A 13,353-nucleotide genomic window follows, 5' to 3' on the forward strand; every position below is an offset into this window, starting at 1 on the left:
ATAGAGGATATTCAATTTTTTTTATAAATACACAATTTATTTCATTGAGTGGTATGAAAACAAATATTTCATGAGTGGCTACCGCCACGAGTGAAATATGATAATTTTCATACCACAAGATGAAAATAAATCCTGTATTATAGAAAAAGACTTGAATTTTCTGTTTATTATATACATTTTTTTTATATTAAAATTTGAAAGATTACTTCTTAAATTTTGTTCATTGGCTGAATTTAGAAGAAAGTAATCCGGCAAGACACAAGTAAAAATATGTAAAATATGTTTAACTGCAGTGAAAAATATATCTTTTACAGTGAAAAATACGGAAAATGAAAATACAAATTTTATTTCATATTTCATTTATCAGTATATAATAAACACCATTATTATGAGATATATCGCCCATTCTCAATAAAATAAAGCATTTGAGGTTGAAAAATATTAAAAATTTGATGTTGTCATTGTGTCATTTTTTATCGATGAAGTAAAAGTTTAGGGTATTTTGCAAGTTTGCCAGAAATATTTTCAACAAGAAACTATGATATAACAGGATGGCATTTATTTTGGTAATGACACTGTATTTCTTCGGTAACGTAGATTTCAGATCTAATAATGTAACATATTGGCTGCATATTAACAACAAATGTCTTTAAAATATATCAAAATCTATAAATTCTCTATCTAGAGGGACTTTCTAACCCAGGAAAATTCAATGAAGTTGGGTACCTTGCTAATTTTCAGTTAATTTCTTCAAAGTTAAATATTCGTAGAAAGCAAAAATAGTCAATTTTGGAAATGATTATTTTATGTCTTCATTCAAAGGATATATATCATATATAATTTATGAGAGGTCGAATGCATACACAAATGTTGTATTAGCAATTTTTTTTCAAAACATTCAACTTTTCACTTTCTTAATATTTGGAAAATTTATTGCTAAGCAGTTGTATATTTATCCCCATATAGGATGTCACGTATGTTTCATTTTATTCAAATGCAAGTAAAGGTTGAGAAAACAATTTTATTTTTTGTAAAATAATGTATATTTATGGATATTATTTTAACATTATTATATATAGAATGAAATACGGTCAGTAAGCTCTTTGCAGAAACGAATTAGTTGTTGCTGAGAACATCAATATCTGGTAAAATATTTTTAACATTATTGCTGGTACATCAACATACATATGTATTATTAACATATCTTTCCTTTGTAAAAAATAATTTTGTATCTTCTTACATCTAATACAAGGTAACCGTTACTAACAGGCATGATAATCCCAACTTTATCTTTAATTTTCAAAAATTGTTGAATTGTAAGTTGGAGTAACGTATGTTTCACACTCGCTTATTTATGAACTTAATCACGGAATTGAAACTTACATGTAAAATCGACTTTTTTATTTATGAATCAAATGTACATCATTCTATTGTCATAAAAATGCGATTTTATGTTTTTATATAATGCATGTGTAAACAATATAAAGTCTGTTTGATAAAAGTAACGTTTGTTTCACTGTGGTTACTTAAACAAGTTAAAACTCGACCAAAGTTATCAAAATTTACTTACTAATGTCAAATAGAAGTTAATGTTGCTGTTATACGTGCTTTCTGACTTCAATTTCCCTTTTGATAAACTAACTTTAAAAAGTTGATAACGTATGTTTCTGTAACGTATGTTTCATTTTTACATTTAAAGTGGGTTAAAAAATGACGCAAGACCGTTTAACCCGCCATAATTTGTGGTTAATATATCAGAGTTACATACATGTTAATTTTCTTTCTTGTTTGGATTCTTCTTTGAATGGATTGGCTCTTAAATAATGGTAACGTATGTTTCTTTTTAAAATGCTGTTGAAAAGATTTGAATAAAAAATGAAAATTTCCGAAAATATAATGATTTTTGAGAGGCCTCAAGCTTATAATTATATATATGCTGTATTATTAAGCATGCACCGATTCAATTATGTAATTTCGGTTCCACTTATTATTGTTTTAGGTTTGTCACTATTTATTTATATGCATTTGGCGACATTTCATCATTCATTATATCAATGAGATTTTAAGAGTCAAATGTAATTTTTACCAATAATCAAAGTTCATATACACACAGCAATGACTAATTGCACATGTTTCGTTTATTCTGGAACTTATTTTTCTTAGACACAATTTCAAAGTTGAAAATTCTAGGTGGCGACAGTAACGTATGTTACATTTTAGGGCATTAATGGTACTTGTAAAAGAAAAATAACAGATAGAAAGGTAAAACTGAGAGTGTCCCTATTAGACAAAGTGGCAGCCACTTTTCTAACGACATTTTGACCTCAAGAAAAACCTTCGTATAAGAGCTACCCAGTGGAACATCAAATGCTGTGTCTTATTGAGAATGAGCGATATCTATTTTTTATAATTATTTTAGAGTTTCAGGTGGTTACTATCTATCGCATATTTTACACATTTGAGCCGCGTCATGACAAAAACAACATAGTGGGTTTGCGACCAGCATGGATCCAGACCAGCCTGCGCATCCGTGCAGTCTGATCAGGATCCATACTGTTCGCTTACAAACCCTATAACAAGTAGAGAAACTGATAGCGAACAGCATGGATCCTGATCAGACTGCGCGGATGCGCAGGCTGGTCTGGATCCATGCTGGTCGCAAACTCACTATGTTGGTTTTGTCGTGACGCGGCTCATTCATTTGTTGATGTTGTGTTAGAATTGAAATAAGATATCCAAATCAGTGATTTTATAGCTTGATTATTATTTATTATCACATTCAAACTCCAAACAGTGTTGTTTAGCTATAAAATCACCGTTTGAGATATATTATTTCTTTAAGTTTAAGCAGAAAATCTCATTTTATTTCATGGAATTATTAATACTATGATATTCTAATTATTTTCTAAAAATGAAATAATTGTTTTATTTCACTTTAATCCCAAAAAGGCCTAAAACATACAGATTGTTACATTATTACACAACATTTAGGTGAATTCCCGAGAGCTATGTACAGAAAGTACCGGAAATGGTGTTTAGCTATTTTTTCAAATTATTAACCTTTGATTGAAGCTCTGAAGAACGGTAAGTCTGTCACTGTACAGTCTATAGTTTATAAAGTCGTGCGTTTTGGTTTTGCTACACATCCCCCACCATTCCATAATCAGAGCTTCAATATCCAATATCAATGTCTGACCAATAACCGGAGAAAGTTTTGGTCAATGACTGGGCTTTTAAAGTTAATAATCATGCCAAGTAGTTAAAGAAGTTGATTGGTCAACTAGGGAAAGCCATGGCTTATGGTCATCAAATGAGGTGGTCAGGTTGGTAATGACTGGTAGATTTATCATTGATTAAGTTCAAGTCAAGGTAAATATCATCATAAAGGTGTTCAGATCAATAATTCAGGAACACTTTGACCCATTAAGATTAGATGTACAGGTTTGTCATGACTAGTTGATATCTGGTCAATAAGTGTAGAACACTGTAAAAATAAGTAAAATAGATGAGTAAAAAAGAGTTAAAGAAATAACATTAAAACCGCATGGTCTGCACTTCCCTTCACGGTAGAACTGGCCTAAAAGTGTAGAACAGTTGTTAATGATAAAATTGAGCTGAAATAGAAAAAAAATTAAAGTAGATAAACTGCATGGTCTGCACTTCCCCTTCATGATGGACCTGGGCAAAAAGTGTAGAACAGTTGTTAAAGATAAAAACACTATATAAAATTGAGCTGAAAAAGAAAAAAAAGAATTCAAGCAGATAAACTGCATGGTCTGCACTTCCCCTCATGGTAGAACGGGTCAAAAGTGTAGAACAGTTGTAAAGATAAGTTATACAATAGAAATGTGTGTGAAACAGTCCAGAATGAAAGTGGAAGCCGAGCTGATTGTCAGGCCTGCCCAGGGGATATGATGGTGTTGTATATTAACGAATGTGAGTGAATAAACAGTCCAGAATGAAAAAGTGGAAGTCAAGCTGATCGTCAGGGCTGTCCAGGAGATATGTTTGTGTTGTGTAATGATAAATGTGAGTGAAAAAAAAACAGTCCAGAATGAAAATGTGGAAGTCAAGCTGATTGTCAAGCCTGTCCAGGGGATATGTTTGTGTTGTGTTTTGATGAATATGAGTAAAAAAAAACAGTCCAGAATGAAAAAATTGAAGTCAAGCTGATTGTCAAGCCTGTCCAGGAGATATGTTTGTGTTGTATAATGATAAATGTGAGTGAAAAAAAAACAGTCCAGAATGAAAAAGTGGAAGTCAAGCTGATTGTCAGGGCTGTCCAGGGGATATGTTAATGTTGTGTTTTTTATAAATGTGAGTGAAAAAACAGTCCAGAATGAAATAGTGAAAGTCAGGCTGATTGTCAGGGCTGTCCAGGGGATATGTTAATGTTGTGTTTTTATAAATGTGAGTGAATAAAAAGTCGAGAATGAAAAAGTGGTAGTCAAGCTGATTGTCAGGGCTGTCCAGGGGATATGTTTGTGTTGTATATTAATGAATGTGAATGAATAAACAGTCCAGAATGAAAAAGTGGAAGTCAGGCTGATTGTGAGGGCTGTCCAGGGGATATGTTTGTGTTGTATATTTAGAATGTGAGTGAATAAACAGTACAGAATGAAAAAGTGGAAGTCAAGCTGTTGTCAGGGCTGTCCAGGGGATATGTTTGTGTTGTATATTTAGAATGTGAGTGAATAAACAGTACAGAATGAAAAAGTGGAAGTCAAGCTGTTGTCAGGGCTGTCCAGGGGATATGTTTGTGTTGTATATTAATAAATGTAAGTGAATTAACAGTCCAGAATGAAAAAGTGGAAGTCAAGCTGATTGTCAGGGCTGTCCAGGGGATATGTTTGTGTTGTATATTAATAAATGTGAGTGAATAAACAGTCCAGAATGAAAAAGTGGAAGTCAAGCTGATTGTCAGGGCTGTCCAGGGGATATGTTTGTGTTGTATATTAATAAATGTGAGTGAATAAACAGTCCAGAATGAAAAAGTGGAAGTCAAGCTGATTGTCAGGGCTGTCCAGGAGATATGTTTGTGTTGTATATTTAGAATGTGAGTGAATAAACAGTACAGAATGAAAAAGTGGAAGTCAAGTTGATTGGCAGGGCTGTCCAGGGGATATGTTTGTGTTGTATATTAATAAATGTGAGTGAATAAACAGTCCAGAATGAAAAAGTGGAAGTCAAGCTGATTGTCAGGGCTGTCCAGGGGATATGTTTGTGTTGTATATTAATGAATGTGAGTGAATAAACAGTCCAGAATGAAAAAGTGGAAGTCAGGCTGATTGTCAGGGCTGTCCAGGGGATATGTTTGTGTTGTATATTAATAAATGTGAGTGAATAAACAGTCCAGAATGAAAAAGTGGAAGTCAAGCTGATTGGCAGGGCTGTCCAGGGGATATGTTTGTGTTGTGTTTTGATGAATATGAGTGAATAAACAGTCCAGAATGAAAAAGTGGAAGTCAGGCTGATTGTCAGGGCTGTCCAGGAGATATGTTTGTGTTGTATATTAATGAATGTGAGTGAATAAACAGTCCAGAATGAAAAAGTGGAAGTCAAGCTGATTGTCAGGGCTGTCCAGGAGATATGTTTGTGTTGTATATTAATGAATGTGAGTGAATAAACAGTCCAGAATGAAAAAGTGGAAGTCAGGCTGATTGTCAGGGCTGTCCAGGGGATATGTTTGTGTTGTGTTTTGATGAATATGAGTGGAAAAAACAGTCCAGAATGAAAAAATGGAAGTCGAGCTGATTGTCAGGGCTGTCCAGGGGATATGTTTGTGTATATGAGTGAATAAACAGTCCAGAATGAAAAAGTGGAAGTCAGGCTGATTGTCAGGGCTGTCCAGGGGATATGTTTGTGTTGTATATTGATGAATATGTGTGGAAAAAAAACAGTCCAGAATGAAAAAGTGAAAGTCGAGAGCCGATTGTCAGACAAGGGCATTATTTCTGATTTATTATCATAAATTCATTATATTTATAGAGATTTACCTGGGGTTAACAAAACAACATTCCAATCTCATTTCTCAACATATACCATATGTTGAACAAAGTCTTTTTAACTAAACAAATCACATTTGCTTTGTTGGTTCTTAAGTCATTTGACGACTCTCCATCTTTATTGGCAGAAAAATATGCCCCAAAATGGACAGACAAGGGCAGGTTAAAGGGTAGAACCACAGATATTCTAGTCTATCTAGTAATAGACTAGCTAAAATAGATCATTCCTATCAAATTGCATACTGACTGTGTCCATCTCTCTCCATACTGATGTACAAATCTACCAGCACAGAGATGTACCAAGCTATATTTGTTTTGTTGGTTCTCAAGTCATATGGCGACTCTCCACCTTTATTGGCAGAGAAAATATGCCCCAAAATGGACAGACAAGGGCATACTAATTTCTAAATTATTATCATAAATTCATTATATTTATAGGGATTTACCAATGAAATCAAAGAGCAAGGTTTACCGTACAATACACCGTGTCCATCTCTCTCCACACTGAAACAACTTCCAAATGTACAAATCTACCAGCAAAGAGGTGTACCAAGCTATTCCATACCATATCCTTCTTGCGAGTATATAGGCACTGGGACTCTCGAAGAATTGATAGTCTCGATCAACTTTCACAATGCATGTCAAGTACTCCAATACTCTGTCACTGAGTGGCTTTGACCATCCACACATCCATCCATCATCACCATGTTTCATGTCATTCTTGCAAATTTGCCTCCTTGGTCTTAAGATTAACTGAAAGTTCACTGGTGTTAACAAAACAACATTCCAATCTCATTTCTCAACATATACCATATGTTGAACAAAGTCTTTTTAACTAAACAAATCACATTTGGTTTATTGGTTCTTAAGTCATTTGACGACTCTCCACCTTTATTGGCAGAAAAAATATGCCTCAAAACGGACAGACAAGGGCAGGTAAAAAGGTAAAAGGGTAGAACCACAGATATTCTAGTCTACTAGCTAAAGTAGATCATTCCTATCAAATTGCATACTGACTGTGTCCATCTCTCTCCACACTGAAATAACTTTCAAATGTACAAATCTACCAGCACAGAGATGTACCAAGCTATATTTGTTTTGTTGGTTCTCAAGTCATATGGCGACTCTCCACCTTTATTGGCAGAGAAAATATGCCCCAAAATGGACAGACAAGGGCATACTAATTTCTGAATTATTATCATAAATTCATTATATTTATACAGATTTACCAATGAAATCAAAGAGCAAGGTTTACCGCACAATGCACCGTGTCCATCTCTATCCACACTGAAACAACTTCCAAACGTACAAATCTACCAGCAAAGAGGTGTACCAAGCTATTCCATACCATATCCTTCTTGCGAGTATATAAGCACTGGGACTCTCGAAGAATTGATAGTCTCGATCAACTTTCACAATGCACGTCAAGTACTTCAATACTCTGTCACTGAGTGGCTTTGACCATCCACACATCCATCCATCATCACCATGTTTCATGTCATTCTTACAAATTTGCCTCCTTGGTCTTAAGATTAACTGAAAGTTCACTGGGGTTAACAAAACAACATTCCAATCTCATTTCTAAACTATACCATATGTTGAACAAAGTCTTTTTAACTAAACAAATCACATTTGTTTTGTTGTTTCCTAAGTCATTTGACGACTCTCCACCTTTATTGGCAGAAAAAATATGCCCCACAATGGACAGACAAGGGCAGGTAAAACGGTAAAAGGGTAGAACCACAGATATTCTAGTCTATCTAGTTATAGACTAGGTAAAATAGATCATTCCTATCAAATTGCATACTGACCGTGTCCATCTCTCTCCACACTGAAACAACTTCCAAATGTACAAATATACCAGCACGGAAATGTACCAAGCTATTCCATACCATATCCTTCTCGTGAGTATATAGGCACTGGGACTCTCGAAGAATTGATAGTCTCGATCAACAAACACTTCACCACTGTTACACAACAATCCATTTTCTGAAAAAATATTTAATTCCATGTGAAAGTTATTTAGGGGTCGGCGGCGTACTATACAGATTTTTTCAAAAATATTTTTATAGTAACACAATTTTCTGAAAATGGAAAATACCTTGCCAATATTTTGTGTTTACAATATCATTCTTCCTGTGTCATTTATATGAATAATTAAATGGAAATTTGTGTTTAATTTGACGGCGTTGAAAGGCATGCTCAGGGAAATCAACAGAGTGCATATATGAAGCTACCCACAACGGCGAGAAAAGGTGTTTATATTGATCGCGAAACTGTACTGTATGGGTTAAAGAAAGTTTGTGGATAGAAAAGGAAATGGATTAATGCTATCATTTTGACAGTTTTGAATTTATATAAGTGCAAATAAATTAACCAATAAAATCCAGGAGAACGGTATATCACACTGTGCAATGGAATTTATGCAAATTAGCGAGGGGCCATTTGATTAGTTGACTTGGTGGTACATTGTTTATCTGGCATTACACAGCTGTCAAAACATAGCATTGATCAAGGTTGATCGTCAGCATTATTTTAAGATGGTTAATGTTTTTTTATGAGATTATTTTGTTTATAACTCTTGAAATAAAGATGCTATAGTAATGGAACTTGTCATGCATGATGTGAGTATTGACAAAGGAAAATTATCCTAAGTCTAGAGTAGACATCATTTATAATACAAAAAAATAATACAAGTACATGTACTTAAAAAATATAACAATTTTCAAATAAATTCCAAGTTCAACAAGAGCTGTCGGAGGACAGCAATGCTCGACTTTTCGATATAGTTGTCACAAGGATGTTTCAATGAGTATAAAAAGGGGCATAAATATGTAAATAAGTAAATCAGAGTTATGGGACCTGTGCCAATCATGTTAAAAAATCACAGTGATTGAAAATGTATGTTAAGTTTCATTCCATTCCCTTCAATAGTTAGGGAGATACCAGCTAACAAGCAAAAAAAAATAACCATGAGTTTCATCGAGTAAAAAATATTTTACTGCACCAAAACTTTAATCTGAAATCTGGAAGGGGACTCCGGGGCGAGTAGGACAGCTCTCTATATACTTCGTATAGTCGAGCTAAAAATTAAAATCATTGAAGGGCCATTTCTCTGACAAATATGATTGAACCCAAAAATGTTGACGAGATGCACAACTAGACTTGTAACTGATCTTTCTTGTAAAGTTTAGATGAAATTGCACCAGTAGTTTTTGAGTAGTCCGGACAGACAGACGGAAGTACTTACGTGACTTTCCTTTGATCTTTTTATCCATTTTCAGTCACACAAGGCTTAAAAGAAGACACACAAGTAAAACAGAATAAAAAGAATCGAAGAAAATGTACCAATACCTATTGTTTTCCTAGTCACCCATTTGTTTTGCACGGACAGACAAACCACGGAGAAGTGATCCCTATATGTCACCACTACTCTGTAGAGGCAACACAAAAAGTTACAGACCCACCAACCTACCAAAAGTTAGCCTGTTAGACAACTACAACTGACAATGCCTATCAAATGTATACTTTATTCATAAGTAATATAATAAAATTGTATTTTGTAAGTAAACATAGACAGGGAATGGAACCCTAGTCTCCAAAATGGCCGACAGGATACTCACCTCTATATTCATTTGGCTCAAATTGCACAGGATTTCAACCAAACTTGTATTTTGATTTTATTATGATTCATTATCTTTATTATGATTTACTATAGCATCAAAGAACAAGGTTTACCTTATGACACGCATCTTTCTTCACACTGGAACAACTTATTGTTGTACAAATCTGCCAGCACATAGATGTACTAAGCTATTCCATACCATATCCTTCTTGCGAGTATATAGGCACTGGGACTCTCGAAGAACTGATAGTCTTATCCACTTCCGCTTCATCACTCCTCCATGGTCTGAAATATCACCAGGGTTTACAAAATAACATTCTAATCTTATAATGTTAATATTTATCATGTCTTTACAAATTACTTTTCAAGTAAGCAGGTAATTATCAATGTTTCATTGGTTTTATATTATATGAATGCCCATTCTTTATTATATGGCAGATAAAGGCCGTCAAATGAGTTTCAGGGTAGGGCAAGTTCATGCCTAGTAGAACCACTTACCTTCCAGTCTAGCTAGCTAAAAGACTATCTCCAATAGACAATTCCTATCAACTGTATACTTTATTCATAAGTAATATAATAAAATTGTATTTTGTAAGTAAACATAGACAGGGAATGGAACCCTAGTCTCCAAAATGTCCGACAGGATACTCACCTCTATATTCATTTGGCTCAAATTGCACAGGATTTCAACCAAACTTGTATTTTGATTTTATTATGATTCATTATCTTTATTATGATTTACTATAGCATCAAAGAACAAGGTTTACCTTATGACACGCATCTTTCTTCACACTGGAACAACTTATTGTTGTACAAATCTGCCAGCACATAGATGTACTAAGCTATTCCATACCATATCCTTCTTGCGAGTATATAGGCACTGGGACTCTCGAAGAACTGATAGTCTTATCCACTTCCGCTTCATCACTCCTCCATGGTCTGAAAAATCACCAGGGTTTACAAAATAACATTCTAATCTTATAATGTTAATATTTATCATGTCTTTACAAATTACTTTTCAAGTAAGCAGGTAATTATCAATGTTTCATTGGTTTTATATTATATGAAGGCCCATTCTTTATTATATGGCAGATAAAGGCCGTCAAATGAGTTTCAGGGTAGGGCAAGTTCATGCCTAGTAGAACCACTTACCTTCCAGTCTAGCTAGCTAAAAGACTATCTCCAATAGACAATTCCTATCAACTGTTTGTTGAACTAGCTGAATTTTTTATTTCTTAAATAGATGATACTATGCATACAAAAAAAATCTTAAAGTATAATATTGTAAAATACCTAATTGCTCCATCATGCCAGTTTCCAACCAATAATACACATGCAGCTATCCACATAATCACGTCTCCGCCACAATGTAGAACTAGAACACCAACATCTTCTTTCCAGGGGGTTTCCAAAAACACAAAAAGACACAAAACATTAGAATAGGGAAAAAAAACAGTTAAAAACCCTGGCAAGTAGATCTGTAAAACAAAAATATAGGTATTAAAGCAAACAAATACAGGCATTTCAAAATCTAATTTATTATTTACATAATTAAACATATCAAAGTCATAGCATAAAAAGAGTAGGTTAAACATGAAGCCAGAGGTCAAAAGGAGATAGGAAGCATAAAACAAAAATAAAAAAAACATATGATTATTTTATTGGTGAAAAAGATACAAATACATATCAAATACAATACTCGAGTATGAGTATATCAAAAAACCGCGGGCGCATCACGTAGCCTGGCCAGAATCACATTTTATAACAACAACCATCAACAATAACTTCAACTCAACACATTACTTACTACAGGGGGTACAGGGATAACGTACATAAAGATTTTTTTATAAATCGCGAGTATATCAAAAAAAAAAAAAAAAAAACGCGGGCGCATCACGTAGCCTGGCCAGATTCACATTTTATAACAAGCATTAACAATAACTTCAACTCAACACATAACTAAGTACTTGAATAACATATATAAAGATTTTTTATAAATCGTGAGTATATCAAAAAACCGCGGGCGCATCACGTAGCCTGGCCAGAATCACATTTTACAACAAGAACTTCTACTCAACACATTTCTAACTAAAGGGATAACATACATAAAGATTTTTTTATAAATCGTGAGTATATAAAAAAAAAACGCGGGCGCATCACGTAGCCTGGCCAGAATCACATTTTATAACAACAACCATCAACAATAACTTCAACTCTACACATTACTAACTACAGGGATAACATACATAAAGATTTCTTATAAATCACGAGTATATAAAAAACCGCGGGCACATCACGTAGTCTGGCCAGAATCACATTTTATAACAACCACCATCAACAATAACTTCAACTCAACACATAACCAACTACAGGGGGTACAGGGATAACTTACATAAAGATTTTTTATAAATCGCGAGTATATCAACAAAACCGCGGGCGCATCACGTAGTCTGACCAAATCACATTTTATAACAACAACCATCAACAATAACTTCAACTCAACACATCACTTACTACAGGGGGTACAGGGATAACTTACATAAAGATTTTTTTATAAATCGCGAGTATATCAACAAAACCGCGGGCGCATCACGTAGTCTGGCCAAATCACATTTTATAACAACAACCATCAACAATAACTTCAACTCAACACATCACTTACTACAGGGGGTACAGGGATAACTTACATAAAGATTTTTTTATAAATCGCGAGTATATCAACAAAACCGCGGGCGCATCACGTAGTCTGGCCAAATCACATTTTATAACAACAACCATCAACAATAACTTCAACTCAACACATCACTTACTACAGGGGTACAGGGATACCTTACATTAAGATTTTTTTATAAATCGCAAGTATATCAACAAAACCGCGGGCGCATCACGTAGTCTGACCAAATCACATTTTATAACAACAACCATCAACAGTAACTTCAACTCAACATATCACTTACTACAGGGGGTACAGGGATAACTTACATAAAGATTTTTTATAAATCGCGAGTATATCAACAAAACCGCGGGCGCATCACGTAGTCTGGCCAAATCACATTTTATAACAACAACCATCAACAATAACTTCAACTCAACACATCACTTACTACAGGGGGTACAGGGATAACTTACATAAAGATTTTTTATAAATCGCGAGTATATCAACAAAACCGCGGGCGCATCACGTAGTCTGACCAAATCACATTTTATAACAACAACCATCAACAATAACTTCAACTCTACACATTACTAACTACAGGGATAACATACAAAAAGATTTCTTATAAATCACGAGTATATAAAAGACCGCGGTCACATCACGTAGTCTGGCCAGAATCACATTTTATAACAACCACCATCAGCAATAACTTCAACTCAACACATAACCAACTATAGGGGGTACAGGGATAACTTACATAAAGATTTTTTATAAATCGCGAGTATATCAACAAAACCGCGGGCGCATCACGTAGTCTGACCAAATCACATTTTATAACAACAACCATCAACAATAACTTCAACTCAACACATCACTTACTACAGGGGGTACAGGGATAACTTACATAAAGATTTTTTTTTATAAATCGCGAGTATATCAACAAAACCGCGGGCGCATCACGTAGTCTGGTCAAATCACATTTTATAACAACAACCATCAACAATAACTTCAACTCAACACATCACTTACTACAGGGGGTACAGGGATAAATTACATAAAGATTTTTT

General features: G+C 34.3%; 1 long non-coding RNA gene across 2 annotated transcripts; it reads right to left on the reverse strand.

Annotated features, from left to right (window-relative positions):
- Positions 1-5,198: 5,198 nt before the first annotated feature.
- LOC132752049 (uncharacterized) lies at positions 5,199-11,079 on the reverse strand. Of its 2 annotated transcripts, XR_009628759.1 has the most exons (4): positions 10,924-11,079; positions 10,398-10,569; positions 9,744-9,915; positions 5,199-7,994 (listed from the first exon to the last, which is right to left on the reverse strand). It is a non-coding gene; the product is annotated as an uncharacterized LOC132752049 (long non-coding RNA). The 2 variants fall into 2 exon arrangements; XR_009628760.1 differs by lacking the exons at positions 5,199-7,994; positions 10,924-11,079 and having other exon boundaries at positions 9,755-9,915; positions 10,398-10,886.
- Positions 11,080-13,353: the final 2,274 nt, after the last annotated feature.

This window comes from Ruditapes philippinarum, unplaced genomic scaffold, assembly GCF_026571515.1.
Source record: "Ruditapes philippinarum isolate M1 unplaced genomic scaffold, ASM2657151v2 ctg2080_1_1_1_1, whole genome shotgun sequence".
NCBI lineage: Eukaryota > Metazoa > Mollusca > Bivalvia > Venerida > Veneridae > Ruditapes > Ruditapes philippinarum.